This window comes from Monodelphis domestica, chromosome 2, assembly GCF_027887165.1.
Source record: "Monodelphis domestica isolate mMonDom1 chromosome 2, mMonDom1.pri, whole genome shotgun sequence".
NCBI classification, from domain to species: Eukaryota; Metazoa; Chordata; class Mammalia; order Didelphimorphia; family Didelphidae; genus Monodelphis; species Monodelphis domestica.
This window is the reverse complement of record NC_077228.1, coordinates 505,280,955-505,307,418: the sequence shown is the minus strand read 5'-3', so window position 1 is coordinate 505,307,418 and position 26,464 is coordinate 505,280,955. Positions and strand designations below refer to the sequence as shown.

The window sequence follows — 26,464 nt, the reverse complement described above, 5'->3', positions numbered from 1 at the left end:
GGAAAAATCCTGGAATGATTGACCATTTTCTTCTCCAGCTCATTTTACAGATTAGGAAACTGAGGTAAAAAAGGATTAAATGACTTGCCCAGGGTCACACAGCTAGTAGGTGTCGGAGGCCAGATTTGAACTAAAAGAAAAAATGAATCTTGTCTTAAAACTTGGTACTCTGTCCACCTAGGTGCCCTAAACAAATATGAGCAGATAACCTATATGTAGGATAAACAGGAAATAAATAATGAAAGGAAGGCACTGGAATTAAGAGGGGTCAGAAAAGGGTTCCTTTAAAGATGAGATTTCAGTTGGAACTTAAAGGCAGTGTTGGAGGTCAATAGGTGGAATTGAGGAGGGACAACATTCCAGGCATGGGGGACCACCAGAGAGAATGCCTGGAGCTAGGAGAATGGAGGATCTTGTTTGGGGTACAGCTAGGAGGCTGATCTCACTGGGGGGAAGCCTAGGTGTTGGGGAGTAAGGCGTAAGAAGACCAGGAAGGTAGCTGGGAGCTAGGCCATGAAGGGCTTTGAATGACAGTGTTTTGCATTTGTTTCTGGAGGCAATAGGGAGCCACTGGACTTTATTGAGTAGGGGGCTAACATGATCAGACCTAGAGGATAGATTGGAGTGCAGAAGAGACTGGATGCAGGTAGACCAACCAGCAGGCTATTACGATCTGTAATCCTTCACACTAGAGTCCATGAGGGCTTGTGTCAGAGGAGAGATGTTGGCAAAGGTGAAATCAGGTCTTGGTAACAGCTTGAATATGGGAAATTGAGAGAGAGCAAGGAGTCTAGGCAGAGTTCTGGACTGGGGTAGGGTTAGTGGTAGTGATGAAGCTTTGGAAGGAAGATAATGAATTTTGTTTTGGTCATAGTGAGTTTAGGATGTTTGCTGGATATTTAGTTTGAGATTTCTGAAAGGCAGTGGGAAATGCAAGATTAGAGATCAGCAGCAATATTGGGGTAGGATATGCAGATTTGAGAATTATCAGCATAGAGATAGAATCCTTGGAACTGAAGTAAAATTCTAAAAATGGATTTTTATTGACATCTTTTGTTTTTTAATCTCTTACATCTATCCACTGGGCCACTTAGCTGCCATTTTAATACTTAAAAACATTTGGCTTGCACACGCCTCCTGGGTCCTAGTCTTGCTTTCCTTGGGAATCATATCAAGAACACAAAGGACAGAAGGATTAGGAATGAAGTTTGAGAAGGGGAGTGATTGTTCTTTGGAACAAATAGAAGGAAGATTTGTGGCCAGTTTAAGGTTCAAAAAGGTTTGGAATCAGTAACTCAGGTTTTGTGAGTTTAAAATACACTTTTCAGAGAATCAACTTGTATTTATGAAAAACATTGACATGTTTTCTTTGTCTCATTTAAAATCTTATTCTTGGGGTTGGGAAGCAAGGGAGCTGCCGTCCTATTATAGAACACTAATTCATACTTTAGTTTTTGATCCTGGAGGGCAGTGATATGAGCAGGTTTTTTCTTTTTTCTTAGAATCAGAAATATTTACTGTTGAAAAGCTTGAATATCAAGTTTATGCTTAGGATATTTAATTTAGTTGCTGCATGATAATTCATAATAGAGCTTCAGTAAATGAATATGGAACACTTCTGTGGCACCATTTTAAACTCTGTGTGTGTGTAATTGTGTAAAAGACAAGAGGCAGCCTGGTGTTTCACCTCTTTGGTCTTACCTTTGACAGGATCATCACTGGCAAGTTACTTATCTTCTCAATCTGTGTCAGGGGCCAATCCAGCAGTTACCCCTATATTTCACTGAAATCACAAATCTGAGGACACAAACACCACCTTCCCATATATGAAATATTGAAAATTAATTTAAAATGAAATTTTAAAGAATCTGAGATATATATATATATATAGTTTTTATATTTAAGAATTTTAAAGTGTTCTCACATTGACAGTTTGAAATAATTGAATTGAAATAGAAGGAAATGAAATCCTCTGAAGAATGGGTTTTGAATATTTTTTTTCCAGGAAAATAATATCAAAAGAGTTTCTGTTAAAACAAAAATTTAGACCTACATGGAAATCTGTTCCATTTGTTGCCTATTATAGAACTAGAGTTCTTTCCTAAAACTTTAAATATTTTTCCTAAAAATGGGACTGATTAACTTACAGTAGTTCTACTTTGAGGTACAAGCTTCTGATTGCATACTTTTAGCCACAATCCAGCACTTTATTTTAATATCACTTACAGTTGGCAGTGAAAGACCTTGTTAGCTGCTGACTGTTTTTAGTGCTATTTTATTGATTTTCAGATTCGTTCTTTTATATCCTAAAGAATTTAAGTTTTTTGAGGAAGAATAACTCTGGTTGGGCTGGAAGATGTCTACCAGCTAAGCCATATGCTTCAGAAAAATTAAGGGGATTTAGATAATCGTGTTCCTATGGATATGTGATTTCAAACCCCTTTATTTGAAATGTGAAATTATGGTTTTATATATATATATACATAATATATATATAATAATGCTAATGAGCTATTGGGGAAATTGGGCCTTCACTGAAGTCTCCCAAGGTCAAGGGCAGATAGTAGCTGTTTTCTTTCCTATAGTTTTATTGATAACTTTTTGAAGGGCTCTCTCAGGGACTTTGGGATTTAGTAGCCTATTTTTATTAACCAAAACTTTTTTCTGGGATGTGGTGAAAGAGGGTAACAAATACTTTTGCTTTGTAGTCTTGCTCGGTAATCAGAATATAGGGATTGCTCAGGTGAGATAGGAGAAGGAAACCTGGATTTGGAGTCAGAAGTCCTGGTTGGAAGAGTTAATTCTAGCTCTGTGGCTTCCTATTTGTGTGACCTTAGACAAACCACTTAACTTGTGGGATCATCACTTTACTCATCTGTAAAAGGATGGAAGTGGTCTGTCAAGTTTAGAGGTTCTCAACTTGAGGTCTATAGATATTTTGATAATTTTATTTCAGCATATTTGGTTTCCTTTTTAATCTGATGTATTTTATTTTATATACATTATAAGGAGTTGGTGTGCTTCATCAGACTGACAGGGTTCTGTGACACAAAAGAGGAATATTTCCTTTTTCATCATTACCAACCTCTTAGCTTCCCTTGCAATCTCAGCCAAAGTTCCTTTTCTGCTTCTTGCGGACATCTCTTTCTCAGACTTTATTCTTGGGGCCTTTTTTTCCTGACTCTAACCTCTAATTGATCCTGTCTATAGCTTGTTTGCACAGAGCTGTTTGCTTGTTGTTAACCCCATTTATCAGTGAGCTTCTTGAGAGCAGGGGCTGGCTTTTGGCTTTCTTTGTGTCCCCAGTGGTTAGCACAGTGCTTGGCATGGAGCAGGAGCTTCATAAATACTAGTTGATTAATTGATTGAAGAGCCCCTGACCTAGATTATCTCTTAGGCCCCCTTCCAGCTTTCAATTTCATGTTTAAATTTGACTTTTTCTATTCATTTAGAAGAATCAGAAGTTTCTATGGGACTTGAATCAGGACAGGGAAGAACAGATTTGGTTTGAAAAATATCTGGTGATGACATAGTTGTGGTTTTGTTCCCAAAGCGTCTTACACTTCTCATCAATGTTTTCCTGACTCTTGAAGGGAAACACTTCTATTTCATACCCTTTTTTTTCCCTGGTTTTGCATCATTCCATTTTACTTTCTGTTGGTGTAATGAAATTCTGAATAGGAAATGTTATTAAAATGGAAGGTGGGATTGTTGGTTTCTGCTTCCTGCACTGGGTCTAGAAAGGAAGATGGCCCAGTTTTTTTTTTTTTAATTTAAGTGTTTTAAAATTCTGATTTGCATTCACTTTTGTCCCATCAACATTACATGATTTTGGTGTTGAGAGAGCAGATTTCAGAAACGAATGCATTGGAGTTTCAAAAGTTTATTTATTTAATTAATTTAGAATTTTTTTTTTTATGATTACACGATTCATGTTCATTCCCTCCCTCCTCCCATCCTCCTCTAGCCAATGAGCAATTCCACTGGGTTTTACATGTGTCATTGATCAAGACCTATTTCCATGTTATTAATATTTGCATTAGGGTGATGGTTTAGAGTCTACATCCCCAAACATATCCTCATCGACCCATGTGATCAAGCAGTTGTTTTTCTTCTGTGTTTCTACTCCCACAGTTCTTTCTATAGATATGGATAGCATCCCTTCTCATAAGTCCCTCAGAATTGCCCTGGATCATTGCATTGCTGCTAGTAGAGAAGTTAATTACATTTGATTGTGCCACAGTGTGTCAGTCTCTGTGTATAATGTTCTCCTGGTTCTGCTCCTTTCACTTTGCATCAATTCCTGGAGGTCTTTCCAGTTCACATGGAATCCCTCCAGTTCATTATTCCTTTTAACACAATAGTATTCCATACTTAACAAATACCACAATTTGTTTAGCCATTCCCCAATTGAAGAGCATCCCCTCATCTTCCAATTTTTTATCACCACAGAGTGTGGCTATAAATATTTTTGTATAAGTCTTTTTTCTTATGATCTCTTTGGGATATTGTAACAGTTAAATTAATTTCTCTACTAAAAGTATTATATTTTTAGAGGTTTATTAAAGGTTATTAGAAATCAAGGATAAAGAAATACAAAAAAAGAAAGCACGTGCCTAGGGCACATAGCCCATTCACAGCCACTTACATCTTGCCTGCTAGTGCTTAGAAGTGGAAGAAGAGAGCCCACTAGGCAGTACAGTCAGTTTAAATACAAATTGTGTTCTTGGCCCAGGTGAGGACTCAGGTGAGATTATAGGGCATTCTGGGTAGTGCCAAGGACTTCTGGGGATTGAAGTCTGGGGTTCAAATCTCCATTTTTACAATATAAACCCAGCAGTGCTATGGCTGGATCAAAGGGCAGACAGTCTTTTAGCGCCCTTTGGGCATAATTCCAAATTGCCCTCCAGAATGGTTGGATCAATTCACAACTCCACCAGCAATGCATTAATATCCCAATTTTGCCACATTTTCCTCCAACATTTATTACTTTCCTTTGTTGTCACATTAGCCAATCTGCTAGGTGTGAGGTGGTACCTCAGAGTTGTTTTGATTTGAGAAATGAATGAATTTTTGGGGAGAATCCTTAGACAGGTCAAATAGAATAGGAATTTTTCCCCCTGCATAATATTATGAAAAATTCATAATAGTGATGTCTGAAGTCTATTCTTTTCCCCCTCCTTGGTTTACACCAAGACTTTGTATCATCAAATTTGAACTAAGATTCTCCCAACTCCAGGTCTGGCTCTTAATTCACTGAGCCACTTGGCTTTCCCTATCATTGGTTTTCCAATTCTGTTGTCAGCATTCCATCTGACTCAATGTGGAGGGAACTTGTTTAAATGTGTATCCTAACTCTTTCATCCAATTGCCTAGTATCAGTTTTTCTCTCTTTACCTTTTCTCCCGTTTATTTCATAAAATCAGACTGGATCTCTTTCCTTCCTTTGCTTTTAGTATATCCTTTCCAGCCCTTATTCTTCAAATGTCTATTGTTTCCATCTTCTCTTCTGCCTGGCCTTATCTTTATGTGAGTGACAAAGTGGGTTGGAGCTGGGGAAAATTTTTTTTCAGCTTACCCATTCCTGTGGAATAATGATAACACTGGACTGGAAATCCTGAGATCTGGTTATAGGCTTGATTTCCAAATAGCTTTGAGATCTAGTCCTCCAGGCTTTCCAAAACTCTTTTCCCAATCCCTGAAATGAGGATAGTGGATTTGGATCATCCCTACAGGCCCTTTAAGGTCTGAAAACTTAGGCCTTTTTATCTTTGAGCACCAGCTTCATCCCACTGGGAATCCCCTGGGCTTTATCATTTGTTGTTTGCTGAGCAGAAATGGAGGCAGGAAGTTTGTCTATATTAGGGTTTGGGAAATAAAACCCAGGCCAGTGGATTCTGGTCGTTTTCTTTAGGGGCAGCTGCCTTTACACTTTGGATTTATCCCTCCCAGGAGTGTACTCCAAACCAATCAGCAATTTTCATCCTATTTATTGTATTTTTCTTTCTTCTCAGCATGTGTGGATCTTTGTCTGATGGTGATAGGTTTCTATCAACTCTTCAGTGTGGATTGAATGAAAACTCTTAAGGCTACTCAGAACTTGAATTTTGGTTAATAATACAAATATGAAGATATCTAATTCTTAAATCTCAGTTATATTTTTGAGGCACTAACTCCCAACACAGTGACTATATCTGGAAAACGTGGTTTGACAGAAATGTAGAAATAATGCAATTTTAATATTACTCTTAATCATAATTTTATATTTGAGTAACTTTGATGGTCTAAGTAAATAGTAATAGAATTCCAGTAATGGTCAAGGTAATGCACATGTTAACTTTTTCATTACTTTATTTCTAGTCAAGAGCTATCCTCCTAAGTGTTATACAAATATATGTTATTTTTAATATATAAATTCAAATACATATTAAAAGCCCTTACCTTCTATCTTTAAATTGATATTGTGCATTGTTTCCAAGGCAGAAGAGTAGTAAAGGTATTTGGGTTAAGTGACTTACCCTGAATTGCAGAGCTAGGAAGTATCTGAGGCTGGATTTGAACCCAGGATCTCCTGTTTCTAGGTCTGGCTTTCTATCCACTGAGCCTCCTACCTCCCCCTACAAATACTTTCCTAGATGATCCCTATGCTTAACATCTCTTTCCTGCTGAGGTCATTGTTATTAGGACACCTTCCTAAAAATCTGCATATTCGTGATTATAATATTCATGAGTATTATAAAAGTTGTTAAGAGCTAGTCTCTGAGGGAAACCTATCCAAACTGTTCTTCCGGAGACCAGGTGGTTTTCCTTCCTTCTACTAGTGTGCTTTGTCATCTTCAAAACTCCTGAGCTTAGCTTTAATTTTAATACTACTTAAAACCCCATCCTCTGTTTTTTTGTGATTTGGCACTCTGAAAATATAATGAATTTTTCTTTAGAAAGGATTAAATGTGTATAACTTGTGATTCACAGACTATTTCTGACCCCAGAGACATGGTTCCTCTGTCTTCACATTTTCGTGTGCATTCCTTTACAAGCCAGGAGAAAAGATCCCCAGAGCACGACTCCTGCTCATGGCTTTGTGATCATCTCAATACTTTCTACTCTATGAGGTCTTGGTAAAGAGTGATTGGTGATAACAATTTACAGACATCATCATATCTGTGCTTCTGAGCTTTGATAAATGTAAACATCTCTTTTCCATAGAAAGCATAAACTTTCCAGCAGATTCATTTTCCTCCCTGAGAAAATCAAAGGTCTGTCCCCCAGTCTTCTGCCACTAGAATGTGTCTTCCTTGCAGGCTCATGTTCATAGGGCAGTCAGTGTGTGACGTGGGGCTGCTTTCATACAGGAACATTCAAGTAGATGAGAGTGAGGTGGTGTGATTTGGGGGGCTGGGGCTGTGGTCTGAGAGGGCCGGGGGCAGAATCTGAGGCCCTGGGCTTGGATCGGGCTGTCCACTCCCTCCCCAGGTGATCTTCAGCTCTCTGGTCCCCAGCTTTCGCCTCTGTAGAGGGAGGAGGGGCTTGTTTTAGATGATCTCAAAGGACCTTTTCAGTGTTAAATATATGATATTTTGGGGTTATGTAGACCGTGGAGTGGGAAGGCTTTCAGGGTTGGATTTCACCTCCTTTGTGGAGAAAAGAACATTGGATTGGAAATCACCAGTCCTGCCTTTGAGTCCCTCCACCTCCACTTATTAAATAGATGGCCCTGGACGACTCACTTAAGCTCTCTCAGCCTCAGCTTTGTCATTTCCAAAATGGGGATAACAGTATTTGCAGTGTCCACCTTACTGGGTTGTTGAGAGGAAATCCCTTTGTAAATTGTAAAATGTTATACACATTTCCAGACACAAATGGACCTGCCAGATTTCTTGGTGTGAACTATTGGGACTAGAAGAAGTAGAAGGAATCTCCATTTAATAATCTACACCCAGAACCATTTGCATTTCAAGGCAAGTGAGTAGATTTCAGCAAGCCAAGGCCTGTGAGCTGTGATCTGGAGCCATTGTCAAGTGTGCCCTGTGCTCTGCCTCTGGGACTTCTCCTTCTGAATGGCTTTCAGAGCTGTTTGTACTTGGCTTCCAAGGAGACTTGGAAAAGTGAATATATTTTGGGTTTGTTGCTCTATCAAGCTTCTTTGGATGTTTAACCCACACAGATGCCCAGCTCAGCCGCTGTGCTGGGGCTCTGCCAGCCCTGCCTCTAGAAGGGGAAGTTTTTTGGGACCTTAATTCTTCATCTTGAAATAGAAGTTTTGTGGGGTAAGCCAGAGGTTCTTGGGGGTGAATGAGGAAAAGGCCTTTTATTTGATGTTGTTATGTCCATGAAATTTGGTGGAGACCATTTAGGAATCAGTCAGCAAACATTTGTTATGTACCTCCTGGGTGACAGTTACTGACAGTATCCTGGGGACCTCGTGTTCTATTGGGCATAACAACATGTGGAGTGGGCCCCACTTATCCGGATGAGCAACCTCTGTCAACCGGAAGTGCTGGGAGTCCACTTGCTCAGCCTCCCTCCGAGGTCTTTTCTGCTTCTACTTCATCTTTTTCTGAGGGTTGGGGAAGCTGAGAGGTCGAGGTGGGGAGAGAGAGCACATATACATGGGGGTCAGCAGCCCTTTGCTTCTATCCAAGGTTGCAGCCATCCACGGTGCATCGTGGAGTGGACTGGGGATGAGCCCTGCTCTCTACATCTAAATAAATACTATCTATACACGTACAAAGTAAATACAGGATAATTTGGGGTAGGGTGGTAATAGGGGAGAGAAAAATCAGGACAGGCCTCTTGTCATTAAACGTTTATTCTGTACCTCCTCTGTCCTTAGAGGAGTTGCCAGCCTATCGGGGAGACCACAGATAAAGCACCGTGTCCAAATAAGTCATAGACTAGAGAAATCAGAGTTAAGATGAGCTGTGAAGGAAATTAAGGATCCTTAGAGGGGGAATGGGAGGGAGGAAGAATTTATTGGCATTTAAAAATAAGCATTATTGATAATATTAAAGACAGTAACTAATTTGTAATTTAAATCCATAGTATAGAAATTGGTGGGCCCTAAGGGAAAGGATTTGGGCCCATGATATCTTTGATGTATATCATCCCTGCACTGTGCAGGTTCACTGACATCTCATGAACTCAGAGCCTTAGTTTTTGGAGGGTAAATGACTTGCCCAGGAACACAAGGCTAGACTGTTGGAGGTAAAATTAGAATCCAACTCTTCTTGGGTTGGAGGGCTAGCCTTCTATCCACTATGACCTCCTTCTTCTTAGTTATTTTCTTAAATTTTCATAAAAATAAATCAGAAAATGTTAGTTTACTAGGTGATTTAGCATTTTTTCATGTTTAAAAAAATTATGCATAGAAACAATTTTGACAGTTGTTTCCTGACATTTTTCAGTTCAGGTTCTCTCCTTCCCTTCCTCCCCTAGGTGGTAAATGGTCTGTTAAAAGTTAAATCAGTGCTTTCATGCAGTATATTTGTCCATACTTTCTATACTCTTGTCAGAAGACACATAAGTGGTAGAGCTTTTGATATTGGTAATTTCAGGTTAAGGAACTTTTCATCTTTACCTCTTGGTTCCCTAGCCATTGTTCTGAGTAGATCTTTTTTCTACATATTCAAGAATAAATGAGCAGAAGTTGAAAGATGGTTTGTGTTCAAGAATATTTTTTCCATCATAGGATTCTCCTCCCCTTTCTAAACAGCTAAGTTCATTGTGATTGGTCTGAGGGAGTAGAAAAAGACATAATTAGGAAATAAGTTTTATTTTTAAAAAAAACATTTTATTTTTGTATTTAAGCAACTTTTGGTAACAAATTTTGCCTTAAGTCTAATGGGGAAATAACATACAATTTACATTATGAACTCTTCTGGTCGTTTTGATTGACCATTTGGGGTGGGGCAGAGAGAGGGAGGGGAGAGGGAGTGAGTGTGAATATGTGTGTATATAGGTTCATTTGAAATAGTTGTAACTTAGCTCAGCTCTTTGATACCTTACGTTATTTGACACTTCCCCCCACATTTCCATTTTCTGTGTAGTCATCATATTTGTCATTTCTTCATGGTGATAAAAAGTACTATATTACATTTATTTACCAGCCTGTTTAGACATTTTCCATGTACATTTAGGCAATTTCCAATTTTTTAAATAAAGCTTTTATTTTCAATATTAGCATTGATTCAGCAAAGCTAAAATAGACCATTGATTTAAAGCCTGAGCAGTGTTTAGATACTTTGAGTTGATGAAGGCTAGATATTTTCTTAAATCAATTCAATAGTATGGCTTTAAACTTTTATATGTAGCCATTTTCTTTTACTTTTTTTGGTTCTCAACTCAGGTTTTGTTTTTTTTTTTAAACAGAAGGACCCCCATTCCTCAGGACATCTCCTGTTATTGGCTGGATGATTGCCAGGTCCATAATAAACATAGCCACCAATGAACAAGCTAAAAACCAAGATGAAAAACTTGGTTTTATTTTTTTTCTTTGCTTTGAGCTACGTTCTCCTAGGTAGAGGTCAATTAGGTTAGAAGAAGAAGAGGCAAAACAGTAGGACAGACTAGAGGTCTTGGACTAGCAAAGTCACAGCCTACTTAGGAAGACATCAAGTTTGAGTGCAATCTTGAGTGGAGCCTTTCATTTAATAATGAAAACCTGGTAACCTACCCACCTTGTTAAAAGGGATTAACTTGTGTTATCCAGTTCATGATGGGCAACTCTGGTTGATGGGCAGCAATATGACCCTGCAGCATCTGTTTAGGAACAACTAGAGGCCCAAAACAGGCAAGCAGCTGTGTTTCAGAAGCAGCATGTTGGGCTGACTTTGGGGGAGTTTACAGCTCCAGAAACCCTCTGCCAGAGGCTGCACTCAACCTAGGGCCTTATGGATAGAGACTTCAAGGATATAGGCTCATTGTAAGAGCATCCTAAGAATCCAAGTGGAAACAAGGCAGAAGAGGCTACTTTAGGGTGGCCAGAAGTATATAGCATGTCCTGGGATCCACTCAAAAGAAGCAGCCTTGGGATAGACTTGGTAAATGGTGACCAGTACAGTATGCGTATGGGTTTTCAGATTGGCAAAGATGACTTAAAAAGGAAAAGGACAGTCATAGGGGACTATGGGAAAATAGACCTGAAGCTTGATGGAATGTTTAACCGTTCTGGAAAGTGATTTGGACTTAGGGCCCCAGAGTCACCAGAGTCACTGCATTTTGCATGTTTTACCACTGCAGGCCTTGGAAATCAGAGAAACAGAAAGGACCTACAGGCACAAAAATATCCACAGCAACTCTGGTTGTGTAGTGAAGAACTGGAAACTGAGAAGGTGCCCCTCAAGACTGAGGAAAGGCCCCAAAATTATGGTGAATGATGAGAGGACTGTTTGGGAAAATGTGGGAAGACTTACTTGTACAAACAGATGCAAAGTGAAGGGAGCAGAAACTGGAGGATGGTTTGTAAAGTAACAATAACACGATAAAAGAAAAACAACTTTGATAGGATTTCAGTGCAGTGATCAGCCTTAACTCAGAATTGGGTCAGAAACTTCCTGACAGAGGATACTTCCCAGCTCCTTACAAATATTACCAATTCTCCTTAGTTCTTTAAAAAAAATTACCACCTAATCACTAAATTTTGTTATTTTTTTTAGTACTCTTGCTTTTCAATATTTCTGAAGCGGTTATGGATGCTCTCCTCTGTAGTTCATCCTTCTTTTTTCTTTTAAACCCTTACCTTTTGTCTTAGGATCGATACTAAGTATTGGTTCCAAGGCAGAAGAGTGGTAAGGGCTAGGCAATAAGGATTAAGTGACTTGTCCTGGGTCATATAGCTAGGATGTGTCTGAGGCCAGACTGCATGGCTCTATCCACTGAGCCTAGTTGCCCTTCTTTCCATATCTTCTAATAGATGCCCCCTTTTCTACCTCTAAGTACTTCTCTTCTTTGTTGACTTGCCTGGGTCTTTTTCCAACTTTTAAAGATAGATTTCTCCAAGAAACTCCACATATAATGGAGTTTAATGAATGTTCTTAGATAGTTCAATATTAACATGCCTATCACTTCACATTTCCTTTGCCTTTGTGATCAGTATGAGATAAGGATTTTTTCAATTTTCATTTCTTTTAGTGATTTGGTGGTTATTTATAGTTTGCCTTTTAGAAAAAGTTTGTTCATATTCTTTGCTCACTTGGCTACTGGAGAATGGTTGTTAGGCTTATATTTTGTGTTAATTCTCTCTATATCTTGACTATTAGTCTCTAATTAGAGATAATTTAATACAAAGATTTTTCCTCAATCCTTTCTTTTCTAAAAACATATTTTTATTGATATCTTTTGCTTTTTCATTGCCTACATTTCTCTCTGTATTCCTTCCCTTCCCCATTCTTGGAGAGCCATCTCAAATAACAAAAAATTATTTTTTAAAGAAAAAGAGGAAGGAAACAAAAAACAGTCAGCAAAACTAATCAGTATTTTGAAAAAAAAAGGAAAATATATGCAGTTTTCCATACTTATGGACCTCCCACCCAAGCAAAGGAAATACCTTCTTTTTATGATTTTTTAACATTCACCTTGAATTATTTTGTGATGGCTGTTCTTTCCCTCTATTATTGTAATCATTATCCAAATATTGCTTTCTTGACCCTGCTTACTTCCCTTTGTTATCAGTTTACATGAGTTTCCATGTTTCTCTCTATCCATAGCACTTGTCATTTCTTACAGTGCAGGAGAAATCTTTATTCCATTATATTAATATACTACAATTAGTTTAGCTATTCCCTGAATCTATGGGCATCTCTTTTGTTTCCAGTTCTTGGCTTCTACAAAAAATGCTCCTATAAATGCTTGGGTGTTATGTGGAGACTTTTTGGTATACAGTGTCTTCTTAGGATATTATGCCACACAGTAAAATCTTTGGGTTGAAGAATCACTTGATTTTCATAATTCCAAATTGTTTTCCATAATCTTTTGACCAGTTCAGATCCACCAGCAATGCAGTAGTGTTCCTGTCTTTCCATTTCCCTTCTCATTTTGACTCACCATCCTTTGTCATCTTTGCTGATTTTCTAGATGTGAATTTGAAACTTTAGGGTTGGGTTAATATGCATTTCCCTTATTTTTCATGATTTGGCACATTCTTTCATTTGGTTATTATAAATTTATAATTCTTTTCTAAACTTTTGGCCAGTTTTCTACTGGGGAATTGTGTTTGGTCCATGATATTATTAGTAGTCTGAGTCTCTTAAATACCAAACTTTTATCCGAATAATTTGATAGAAAGAGTTTTCTCTCTCCATTCAATTGCTTTTCTTTGTATCCTAGGAAAATTTTGTTTATGCAGAAACTTTTCATTTCATGTAATTATTTCATCTTTTATGATTGCCTCTATCCTGTATTTAGTTAAGACTATTATCTTCTACCCATAGTTGGAAAAGTAAATCATCCCTTTCTCTTAAAATTTTTACATGACCTCTAACATTCTAGCTATAATTATTTCTCTTTTAGCCAAATTGATTTTATTCAAAGTTTAAATTGTATGTAATTGAAATAGCCTATTTTTTCCTTTGGGCTATCTATCCATGGTTTAGGATTTCCCTTTGCTTTCTAACTTTGAGCTTTTTTATGTCATCTGATATAAATGCTGGTCTGCCTTTTTTCTTTTTTCCCTTTTCTGCCAAACTTCAGTCCTGGAGTTCTTGTCAGATAGTGACTCTTTTCCCTAATAATTTGTGTCCTTGGATTTATTGGATGCTAGGCTATTGCGTACCAATTGTGTTTTTGCTCTTGCTTGTCCTGGCTGTCCTACTTTTCTACTTAAAAATTTTTTTTAAACCCTTACCTTCTGCTTTAGAATCAATAGTATGTATTGGTTCTAAAGCAGAAGAATTATAAGGGCTAGGCAGTCGGGATTAAGTGACTTGCCCAGGGTCACATAGCTAGGAAGTTTCTGAGGCCATATTTGAACCTATGACCTTCTTTTTGGGTTTCACTCTTAATCCACTGAGCCACCTAGCTGCTCCTCTTTTTAGATTTTTAAAAATAGTACCAGATAGTTTTGATATTTATAAAATATAGTCTGTAATCTCTTAATGTTAGGCCTGCCTTCATTCCTACATTTTTGAATCATTCCTCTAAAAATCCTGACTTTTTTTCTTCCAGATAAATTCTTGTTATTTTGTCCATAAAGAAGTAAATCTATTTAGTAGTTTAAGTATAGCATCAAATCTAGAAATTAATTTGGATGCTATAATAATTTTTATTATATTGATATGACCCAATAATGAATAATGAATGACTCAAATTATATAAACCTTCCTTTATTTCTTTTTCTTAAAAAAATTATTTATTTAGAATATTTTCCTATGATTACATGATTCATTATCTACCCCCTTTCCTTTCCCTCCCCACTCCTAAAGCTGACAAGCAGTCCACTGGGTTATACATGTATCATTGTTCAAAACCTATTTCCATGTTATTCATATTTTCAGTAGAGAGATTGAACCCCATGATCGATCCTATGTTTTTCTTCTGTGTTGATTGTCCCAGGTCATTGCACTGCTGCTAGTAGAGAAATCCATTATATTGGATTGTGTGGTGATGTATCAGTCTCTGTGTACAGAGACTTCTGATTGTGCTCCTTTCGCTCTGCATCAGTTCCTGGAGGTTGTTCCAGTCTCCATGGAATTCCTCCACTTTATTATTCCTTTCAGCACAATAACATTCCATAACCATTAGATTCCACAATTTGTTCCACCATTCTCCAATTGAAGGGCATCCCCTCATTTTCCAGTTTTTTGTCACCCCAAAGAGTGCAGCTATGAATATTCTTGTACAAGTCTTTTTCCTTATTATCTCTTTGGGGTACAAGCCCAGCAGTGCTATGGCTGGATCAAAGGGCAGACAGTCTTTTAGCGTCTTTGGGCATAGTTCCAAATTACCTTCCAGAATGGTTGGATCAATTCCACCAGCAACGCATTAATGTCCCAATTTTGCCACATTCCCTCTAACATTATTTTCCTTTGCTGCCATATGGGCAAGTCTTTAAAGGCTGTTTTGTACATTAACATCCAGAACATCTTTTGTAGTTGCTTTGAATGGAAGTTTTCTTTATGTTACTTTCTTGGGTTTTGTTTGTAATTTACAGAAAAGTTAATTATTTTAATGATTTTATCTTTTATCTTTCCTGAATTATAGTTGCACAGTAATTTTTCCGTTGCTTCTCTTGTTTCTTTAAAAAGAGATAATTTTATTTCCCTTTTGTCTATTATTTTCTCTTTCTCTTTTTTTCTTTTTTTTTTTGGTGTGTGGTCTTATTACTACAACTAAGATTTCTAGCTCTGTATCACAGAATAAGAATCATAATCTTAGGGTTAGAAGATACTTTATCATTTAACCTGTACTTGTCCAAGAATTTCCTTGAAATGATCCCATCTTCATTGAATGATTGATCTGTGTAATGCCCAGTTGAAAAACCCCTGGACTTGGAGCTGAAAAATCTAGTTTTAAATCTTGGCTTGCTCATTCTCTGTAATCCACTTCAGAACTTTAGGCTTAACTTAACCCTTGCCATCATTTTGCTTTTTGGTAAAGAGAATGAAGTTTTACTAGGTATTGCTAAGGTTCCTTTCAGTTCTGAGTCTGATTCATAGCACCCTCTCTGAATGGAAGGGCTCACTAGTTTAGCCATCCTTGAAATATGTCAGGACTGGGGTTTCTCTTACAGGTTTAACTCTAAAGTGCCATTAAATAATAATGGAGACATGGGCATCTTTGATTTACCTTCAGTTTTTCCAGAGAAACTTCTCGTGTTTCTGTTACAAAAAGTTAAGTCTTGGTTTTAGATACTTCTAGACATGAAGTCCTAGAATGAATTGGCTAGGACCTCAGAGATCAACTAGGACAGTCCCTTCATTCAATTATAGCTCTTTCCACTGTACCATTTTGTTATGATTAAGTGCTTTATTTTATGGAATTTTTTTGTGCATCTGTTGATATAATTAGTGTGATTACTTTGGATTATTATATAAATAATATTAAAACGATTAATATTCTTATCATTATGATAATAATTATAAAGGCAGCATGTTATAGTGAATGGAGTGCTGGACTTGAAGTTAAAGAAATCTGAGCCCAAAGCTCACCTGGGGCACTTCTTAATGTTAGGACCCTCTGCAAGCCTCTTCATTTCCTAGTAGCTCTAGGACTTCAACACTTATAAATAAACTATGACTTGAGTTCCCACACAGCCAGACTCTTTGCCTACCATCCTACTTGCCATGCTTTTGGTGGGTTTATGTTGTATCCCAATACTTTCCTGAAGCTATTAATTGCTCTGCTGATTGGCTAGGATTTTCCAAGAAAACTATCATAATGGTTTCATTTCCTTTTGACCTATGCTTGTCTTGATACTTTTTCTTGCTTTACTATGATCACCATCATTTCTAGAATTGTGCCAAATAACAGTGGCAAGAATGTTATGATATTTTATAGTTTTTCAAATATTGAACCATTCCTGAGTATAAATCCAACTTGATCAAAGTGACTTTCATTTATTTATTCATTTACTTACCTTTCTTTCTTTCTTTCTTTCTTTCTTTCTTTCTTTCTTTCTTTCTTTCTTTCTTTCTTTCTTTCTTTCTCTCTTTCTCTCTTTCTCTCTTTCTCTCTTTCTCTCTCTCTTTCTCTCTCTCTTTCTCTCTCTCTTTCTCTCTCTCTTTCTTTCTCTCTTTCTTTCTCTCTCTCTTTCTTTCTTTCTTTCTTTCTTTCTTTCTTTCTTTCTTTCTTTCTTTCTTTCTTTCTTTCTTTCTTTCTTTCTTTCTTTCTTTCTTTCTTTCTTTCTTTCTTTCTTTCTTTCTTTCTTTCTTTCTTTCTTTCTTTCTTTCTTTCTTTCTTTCTTTCTTTCTTTCTTTCTTTCTTTCTTCTTTCCCTTTTTTTTTTAAAACCCTTACCTTCCTTCTTGGAGTCAATACTGTGTGTTGGCTTCAAGGCAGAAGAGTGGTAAGGGCTAGGCAATGGGGGTCAAGTGACTTGCCCAGGGTCACACAGCTAGGAAGTGGCTGAGGCCGGATTTGAACCTAGGACCTCCTGTCTCTAGGCCTGGTTCTCAATCCACTGAGCTACCCAGCTGCCCCTCTTTCTTTCTTTTTAATATTTCTTTTTTTTTGAAAAATTTATTTAGTCAATTTAGAAGATTATTCCTTGGTTACAAGAATCATATTCTTTCCCTCCCTCCCCTCCTCTCACCCCTTCCAGTAGCTGATGCACAATTCCACTGGGTTTTATATATGTGTCCTTGATCAGAACCTATTTCCATGTTGTTGATGTTTTCACTAGGATGATCATTTAGAGCAGGGGTCCCCAAACTATGGCCATCGGGCCACATTCGACTCCCTGAGGCCACTTATCTGGCCCCCACCACACTTCTGGAAGGGGCACCTCTTTCATTGGTGGTCAGCTCCTGGAGTACTGCATGTGGCAGCACTGCAAAGTGCAGCATTGCTCACTTACAGCACTACTTCCAGTGACATAATCCTTTGTGTGGCTCCTTGTTCTGAGAGTAACTGAACGAGAATGAGGCGCAGTTCATTATTCCTTTTAGCACAGTAGTATTCCATCACCAACAGATACAATTTGTTCAGCCATTCCCCAATTGAAGGGCATCCCCTCATTTTCCAGTTTTTTGCCATCACAAAGAGCGCAGCTATGAATATTCTTGTACATGTCTTTTCCCTTATTATCTCTTTGGGATAGAAATCCAGCAATGCTATGGCTGGATCAAAGGGCAGACAGTCTCTTAGTGCCCTTTGGGCCAAAGTGACTTAAAAAAAAATCCTTTATTAGGTGGTCACCTGGGTGGCTCAAAGGATTGAGAGCCAGGCCTAGAGATGGGAGGTCCTGGGTTCAAATATGACCTCAGACATTTCCTAACTGTGTGACCCTGGGCAAGTCACTTAACCCCAATTTCCTAGCCTTTACCACTCTTCTGCCTTAGAACCAATACAGAGTATTGATTTAAAGATAGAAGGTAAGGACCTAAAGATAAATAATTAAATAAAACTATATTACTAGTATTAAAAAAAAAAAACAACCTTACCATTTGTCTTAGAATCAACATAACTATGGGTTCCAAGGGCTAGACTATAGGGGTTAAGTGACTTGCCCAGGGTCACACAGCTAGGAGGTGTCTGAAGCCAGGTTTGAACCTAGGACCTCCCGTCTCTAGGCCTGGCTCTCAATCCACTGAGCCACCTAACTGTCCCCAATTACTAGTATTTTAATTAATATTTTTTGTGTCAATATCAATTAGTGATATCAGTTTGAAGTGTTCCATCTCAACTTTATCTCTGTGTTTTGATTTTTAATATCTCATTTGTCTTATAGCAGGATTTGATAAGGTGGCTTGTTTCTTTTACCTAACTGTTGAATTGAGGATTCTTGTTTTGTAGAATTCACTTATAAATGCGTACCACCCTTTTCCCCCTTTATAGTTTGGTTATTGTTTACTCAATTGCTCCTTATGAGATCTGCCTATTTAGAATCTCTATTCCTTTAAAAAATTAATATGGGTATTTTATATTTTTGAATATCCATTTCATCCAAGGTTTCAGTTTTGTTTGTATACAATTGAGTAGAGCATTTCCTGATAATTTCCTGTCTGGTTGTGAATTCCCCCATATTATTTTCATTTTTTGGTATTTTGATTTTTCTCTCTTTTTTGGTAAGGGGGATGAGGTGGGAGAGAGGGGATCTCTTGGTCCATTGTGTTTTTTCCTAATAATCTTCCTTTCCTCCCTCTCAGTTTAAGTTTTAGAGCTTTGGGTATTACACTAGGGGAATTTTGTTTTGGGGAGATTCTCCCCACCTGAACTTTGTCCTCTTGTTCTAATAGTTCTAGGCAACCGTCCTTTTGTTTTATTTGTTGTATTTATGACTTTTGAAGATAACAGCCTTTTACTTGTCCTCTTGACAAAAGCCCTTTTGTAAAATCCCAAAATTCAATATAAATTTGATCAATTTACCCCATTGCTGCATCTGTAGTTCATATAATTCTGTCAATTAATGTATGTAAAATTTTTGGTATTTTGAGCATAAAAGATGTTCTGCAAATTCAATAAAGTACCTTTCCAGCAAACCTACATAGAGATCAAAATGAACATTTAATAGCACCTGAAAATTGTTTTATGTTATTGAATAAAATAAAAGCATTTTATGTAAGGGGAAGAAGTTACCAGCTGTGTTTACAAGTGGACAACCTGACTGAAATGGCAAGGGATAGGACTGGAAACTAAATTGCTATTGACTCTACACACAGTTCATAATGATACTAAGTTTATTTTGGTCTGTATAGTTTCTCTTTCTTGTGAATGAAATTCTCCTATGCTCTGCCTGAGCAAGAAAGAATGGCTGCTGCTATGATGGCACTAACAGCTCGGGCTTCTGGCAGCTCTGCAGGTGCTCAGCTCTGCCCTTTGAAGGCTCCTCTTCTCCTTGGGATTGATTAGTACAAGGCAGATTCCAGTGACTGCATGCTGGGAACACTGCCACTGTTTCAAGATTGGGTGGAGTCCTGTACAATACATGATATCACAGAATTAAATGGGTTTTCCCCCTTTTCTAGAATTCAATTCTTGATTTATTGAAGACATTCTCCTTCATTTGTTGTAGAATGCAACATGTATGTGTTTTTCTTTTTTAGTCCAATTTTAATAGTGTGTATTTGTAATATTCCAAGTAGACACAAAATAATTGTTTCTGTCTTTACTTGAAAACCAAAATTTCTTGATTTTTGGCTCCCTGATATTTAAAATAGTCTTTAAAAATTACAGTCTTGTTTTTACATCTCCTTAACGCCATTATTTTTCCCCACACTGGAAAATTATATGACTCAGTTGATGAGTTTATAATGAATTCTGTTAGGAAATTTATGCTTATAAGTGAAGACAATTCACTTTTTAAATGTAAAAAATCAATGTACAAGCATTACCTGGGAGTTGATACCCAAGATATAGATAAGCCAGGAATTCTGCTTTGTAGATGAGAAGTACTGGGGACATAGATAGGCTTTGTGGTGGGAAGACCTGCCAGCACTAGGATGCCCTATTCTTTTTGCCTCTCCACCCTGCTCCCCCAAATGAGAACTGCTGGAATTTTCCTCATTGTGGACCCAGAATGCATTCAAGAAGATGCCTGGGCCACCTAAAGACTCATCCCTAGTGCCTAACATCCCACTCCCTAACACCACCACCCACCCTCCTGCCCTCACTCCTAATAAAGTGAGATGGAAGATTACCAGACCTTAACATCTACCCCCACCACTGGCTTCCTTAGGCCCTTATTACCTTGCTATCTACTCTGCCTCTAGGCTGTGTAGTGCCCCAATGCTGACACTTATGTAACCATTGCCATACAACCCTCCCTTTAGCCCTTAGACTTCTAGGACTTTCCATCTGCCCAGTAACTGAGCTTTCTTTTTATTTGTTGTGATGCAAAATTTCCTATTTGTTTTTCATCCTTTAGCATGGAAACTAAATTGCTTTTTCATTCATTCATCTATCCATCAATACATTGGATTGTGATTTCATCACTTGGGATCTGTGTCTTCCATTTGGTGCAGATCTCAACCCATCTCTGTGATTTGTGTGATTTCATAGATCTGGATCTATCCAAAATGCTTGAGCGGCCTTCTTTTAGGTCTTTTTTGTTTTTATTGGCACCCGGGGTGCATTTTATTTAGCTGTTATTGCCATGAGTAGCCTGTGTTTTCTAATAGACTGTCTTTGGAAACATGTCACTTGCTTCCCCTTTTATCTTGCCCAGTTCTCTTTGGATCACCTTCAGTTTTGATCTCTTGGAGATTATGATATTTCAGGATTTAAAATTATGCAACTTTGCTTGGAATACATTTATGTTAAAAAGAAAATCTTTGTGCCAGGGAGTAATTTGGGACCATCATTAACACTATTCAGTTACTCATATATACAGCCTGCCCATTTCTTTGTCTAGGCCTGACATTTCGTTCATCTGCAGTGCTCACCATTATATGCACTGACATGATAACTCAGTAGATTGGCTATTTAACTGATTGCTTGGCATAGTCTGGACATGGAGATTTTTTTCATCCATTTATTTTTTCTTGTATAGATTGTTAGTTTTATCTCTTTTTAATATCCATGAATTTCCCAAGATGGTGTTTTGAAATTAGCACCATATACCATTTGCCAAAAGGAATCTCTGGAGAATCACATGATTATAGGCCTAGAGGTGGAAGGGACCCTAGAGGCTGTCTAGTCCAACCCCCTCACTTTTTTTTTACAGATGAGGTGGGAAATTTCTTTTCCAGTTGGACCCTGCACAAGATGTCCTCCATGACAGTGCCATACACCTTTGGTGAGCATGAATCTTTCTGTTTTATGATTCCCTTGATAACCAGAGGGTCATTGAACAATTATCTTTGTGATTGCACTTATCAGGTGATTTTTCTGTTATTTTAACATATGCATGTTTGGTATCTGTAGAGGAAAATGACTTGAGTTAAAGGTTTTTTTTGAATCAGTAAATGCCAAAAATGAATGGAGTATTATAGAAAACCACCTGTGAAAACTTGCTTATTCTTTTTGTCAAGGATCACGACCTCAATGTGCATCAAACTCATTCTCATAAAGATTTATGGCTGTGGTCAAGTAGGCATTTGGCTTGGTGGTAACTGGTATTTGATTGCTTTTGAAATGTATTAATGGGAACCTTGGATTTTTCTTCTATTGTTTTGGCATCCTCTCTTTGAGATAAGCTGTAAAACAGAACCCTCAGTGCTTTATGATTGTCTCTCCCTAGCACGGCTTTCTTCTGGATAATTATCTATATTGTTTGTACATTTTCCAGATCTTGGTTTTTCTGCCAGTTCCGTGTCTATATTGCTTGGGTTCATGTGGTTCAGTGGGATCTTCACATACAGCTTTCTGTTTTATTTTCAATGTTTTTTTTGGGGGAGGGGGGTTGCTAGGGATATGTTGTTTATCATTTACCATTCTCTACCACTTCACTCTTTGTAGCTTGAGTTGGTGTTGTCATTGATTATCACCTCTCCATTTGACAGAGAAATGGAGTTTTCTGGATAAGGCAAATTTCTTTTTTATTTTGACCTCCTTGTTTTGTTGGCTTATATTTTTTTATTCTGTTGTTGGAAGTTAGGATATATATTTTGCCTCTTTTCTTTCCATCTTAGATTGCTTTTGGGAGTAAATGAGGTTAAAACTGTTGCAATTGTTACATGATTATCTAGCTTTTAGTTTTTCTTGCGTTGATTTTTATCTTGGCTGAAACTAATCAATGGTCTGACTACTTAGATAGCTGATCCTGATGACTCCCAACATCAGCTACTAGTTGTTTCCTGCTTATTAATTAATATTTCTTTTCTCCTTCCCTCCTCCTTCCCTTATCTTTTGTCTTAGAATTGATTTGCTCAGGGTCAAACAAGTAGGAAGTGTCTGAGGCCAGGTTTGAACCCCAACTCCATCCACTGTGCTACCTAATTGTTCCTGCCTATTAATGTTTTAATCCAGTTCTAAATATCTATGTTCCCATTATGTATAGGCAGTTTTGTTTTTATTTTATTTTTTCTGTGATGATCTTTGATGCTAGCCATGGCCAGGTCCCTTTCTCTCTCCTGGGGTCAATAGTTTCTTTCCAAATAGCTGTGTGTGTATGTATCAAACTGTACTGCAGGCCTGCCTCACTTTGACATCTGACTGTCCCTTGGCTAACTCAGACTCAGCACCTCAGAAATGGAGCTCATTATCTTTCCTCCTCCTCCGGACTTGCCTGTTTCCCTGGAGGGAAGTTAGGCATACAGTGTGTGCCACTGCCCAACAGTCCTAGACTTCTGTCTCTTCACTCCCCAAATCTAGTTGTCTTATTAATTCTGCATCTCTTGCACTTGTCCCTGTGTGGCCATCACCCTGATTCAGGCCCTCGCCATGTCTCATCTTAATTGGTCTCTCAGATTCTGACCTTTCCCTTCTCTAGCATGTTCTTCATATACTTTCCAAAATAGTCTTCATTAAGCCTAAGTCTGGCTCCCTTGACCAAGAAACTACCATATCTTCTGTAACCTGTTCTGATACATAGGGCTTGAGCTTCCTTCCTTCCTTCCTTCCTTCCTTCCTTCCTTCCTTCCTTCCTTCCTTCCTTCCTTCCTTCCTTCCTTCCTTCCTTCCTTCCTTCCTTCCTTCCTTCCTTCCTTCCTTCCTTCCTTCCTTCCTTCCTTCCTTCCTTCCTTCCTTCCTTCCTTCCTTCCTCCCTTCCCTCCTTCCTTCCTTCCTTCCTTCCTTCCTTCCTTCCTTCCTCCCTTCCCTCCTTCCTTCCTTCCTTCCTTCCTTCCTTCCTTCCTTCCTTCCTTCCTTCCTTCCTTCCTTCCTTCCTTCCTTCCTTCCTTCCTTCCCTCCCTCCCTCCCTCCCTCCCTCCCTCCCTCCCTCCCTCCCTCCTTCCTTCCTTCCTTCCTTCCTTCCTTTCTTCCTTCCTTCCTTCCTTCCTTCCTTCCTTCCTTCCTTCCTTCCTTCCTTCCTTCCTTCCTCCCTCCCATCTTCCTCCCCTCCCCTCCCCTCCCCCCTTCCCCTTCCCCTTCCCCTTCCCCTGCCTCTTAAGCCTGGCCCTCTATTTGCTGAGCTATCTAGCTGCCCTCATGAATTTTATTTTAGAAACAATTTGATAACTATTTTCAGTATAACTTGTTTCCTTTGTGAGCCTATGGATTTTATTTTGTGCATGTATTAAAACACTTCTGAAAAGGGAACCATAAACTATCAGATTGATGCCTGAGGGAATTCATGACATTGGGGGAAAAAAAAAAGTCAAACCCATATTCTTGGCTAATATACCAATTCTTCAGCTTGGCATTTAATGTCCTCCTAAGTCTTGTTTGTTACAAGCTTCTTTTCCCAACTAATTCCATATTACTTTTCTTCATATTCTCTGTTCCAGTCAAACCTTGCCTGTTTTCTGTTCCTTGGACTCAGCATTCCATTTTGGGCCTCCAGATCATGTGCTCATGAGGTGTCCTGCGCACCTATAATGCATTCCCTTGTCATTTTTGCTTCCTGAAATCTCTTTTGTTCTTTGAGTTTCATTTCTCTAGTTTGCCATTTCCTACAAGTAGCTTCCCCTTCCTTGTTAGCCCTTTATCTGGACTCTTACTTAGCTATGGAAATGTGATTGTTCCAGTAGAGTGTAAATTCCTGTCAGAGACTCTTCTTTGTAGCACAGAGCATTGTATCTCACAGGCAATTTATTAATCAATAATTAATTAGTAATTATAATTTTTTAGTTTTATTAATTTTATTTTGGGGTCTCAATTTTCTTCTTGCCCCTTCCTCTCCCTGCAAAACAACAAAAACAAAATTGCAGTTATAAATGTGTCTAGTCAGGCAAAACTTAATTCCCACATTGGATTTGTCTAAAAACCAACAGAAAAGGCATAAGCCCAGTATCCAAAATGCCCATTGTTTTTCTGTGAGTAGCATGTTTTATCATGAGCCCTCCAAAATTATGGGTCATTGTGCTGATCAGAATTCCTAAGTCTTGAAGAGTTGTTTGGCCTTCTAGCATTGTGGTTATTGTAGAAATTATTCCCTGGGTCCTACTCACTTCACTTCATAGACCACTATTCCCAGGTATATTCTGTGACAAGGAAATCACTTTAAAAGACTGATATATATTAATTTAAGGTCGCCAAGGAATTCAGCTATGTAATTCCTAAATGAAAACTCAAGTCAGCAGTCAATCTTTTATGGAGTTTAATTACAATAGGAGGAAGAAAGGAATTAGAGAGAGAGAGAGAGAAAAGGGAGAGAAGGGAATAGGGCTTAAATACCCCTTCTGTTTAGGCTGGGCCAAAAGGCCCAAGCCCTTAGATAGCCGGGGCAAAGAAAAGAGATCAGTCCCTATTACTCACGTGACCAAAATGGAGAAACAGTCTTAGAGGCCCCCACCTTCAGCTTCCTTCAGAGCAAGCTTCTCAGAGCACACCGCAACCACTCCGGCAAACTCCTCAACCCCCTCCTCTCCTCAGACCCCCCTATCCTTAAGGAAAACCATCCAAGTTCCCTCCCCTCAGTCCTCACATCTACCAATCACCTGTCCATCAATTTCCCTGTGCCAATGGAGGCTCTAGCTTAACCCAGGATCGCCCAGAGGTCTTCTGGCTTTGCACATGTCTGTTGAAGGTCATATTTTCAAATAATTAAATCTTTGATCCTTTGCTACAGCCCTTTCTAAATCCTGTTAACCTGAGTAGGGTAGAGATTGAAATAATTAAATTTTGATCTAGGCTGCAGCCCTTACTCAATCCTGTTAGGACTGAATAGGGTGGAGATTGATTCCAAGTATCTCCATTGTATCAATTCTAAAATCAATCATGACTCAAAGAAATTCCTGTTCTATGCTTAAGCATAGGTCAAAGTCCTTTCCATTGTTCAGCAAAAGGTTTCTGTCCTAAAGTAATCTGAAGAAGGGAAGAGAAGGAACCTCCCATGCCAATGGGGTTCACATTCCAATAGTCAAGACCCACTATCAATAGGAAATTTTTCAAGTATGAAATTTCCCAATGGTGAAATTTCCAACATTTATAAGTCTAAGAAATTTTGAGGTTTACAATTCTCAGAAACTTCCTTCTCATCATTTCTTACATTCATGTATTGTAACTCGTTCTGCCATTTCTTTCGCTGATGAACATCCCCTCAATTTCTAGTTCTCTGCAACCACAAAAAGAACTGCTATAAATATTTTTTTTTATTAATTTTGAACATATGGGTCATTCCTTCCTTCCCCTCTTCTCTCCCCCTTCCTCCCTATAAGACCTACTAATGTTTTCTTCAAGTTTTATTTCTCTCGTGTGCCATTTCCTACAATTTAAATTTACATTCTTTTATTTATTGGTGATTTAGAAGATATTTTGATATGTTGTTGACAGCTTCTCTTTTCTTTCTCATAAAACTTCATATTGCTTGAACTTTTAATCTCAGTCGCAGAATGGTTCTCATTCTTTCAAATTTGACTCAGTTCTGATATGTCTGAGAAATGAGGTCTTATCAGAGAACCTTGCTGCCAAGTTACTCCTTCCCCTAATTTGCTGCTTCTCTTCTAATTTTAAATGCTTTGGCTTTGTTTGTACAAACCCTTTTAAAATTTATGTAATAAAATCGTTGATGTATGTGAACCTTTCTCTTGATTATGAACTCTCCATATTCATAGATCTGACAGGCAATTTCTTCTGTGTTCCTCTAAATTCTTTCTGCTATTACTTCTTACATCTTAATCTTGTATCCATTTGGAATTTTATCTTGGTATGAGATGTTGCTCTTTAATTGATTTCTGTCAGTTTTTGTTGAATAGTAAGTATTGCCCCAATAGCTGGAATCCTAGGGTTTGTTAAACACTAGGATGCAGGTTTATTTGCTTCTCTATATTGGT

At 38.1% G+C, this 26,464-nt stretch overlaps 1 protein-coding gene across 22 annotated transcripts in view; it reads left to right on the top strand.

Annotated features, from left to right (window-relative positions):
- NF1 (neurofibromin 1) overlaps positions 1-26,464 on the top strand; it is a 281,583-nt gene that overhangs the window by 7,504 nt on the left and 247,615 nt on the right. The window contains exon 2 of one of the 22 annotated variants that reach the window (XM_056819489.1): positions 21,316-21,387. The exons of the other annotated variants lie outside the window; for them this stretch is intronic. The gene's annotated coding sequence lies outside the window, so the exon portion shown is untranslated. The remainder of the gene's footprint in view (positions 1-21,315; positions 21,388-26,464) is intronic. 22 annotated transcript variants of the gene reach the window in all.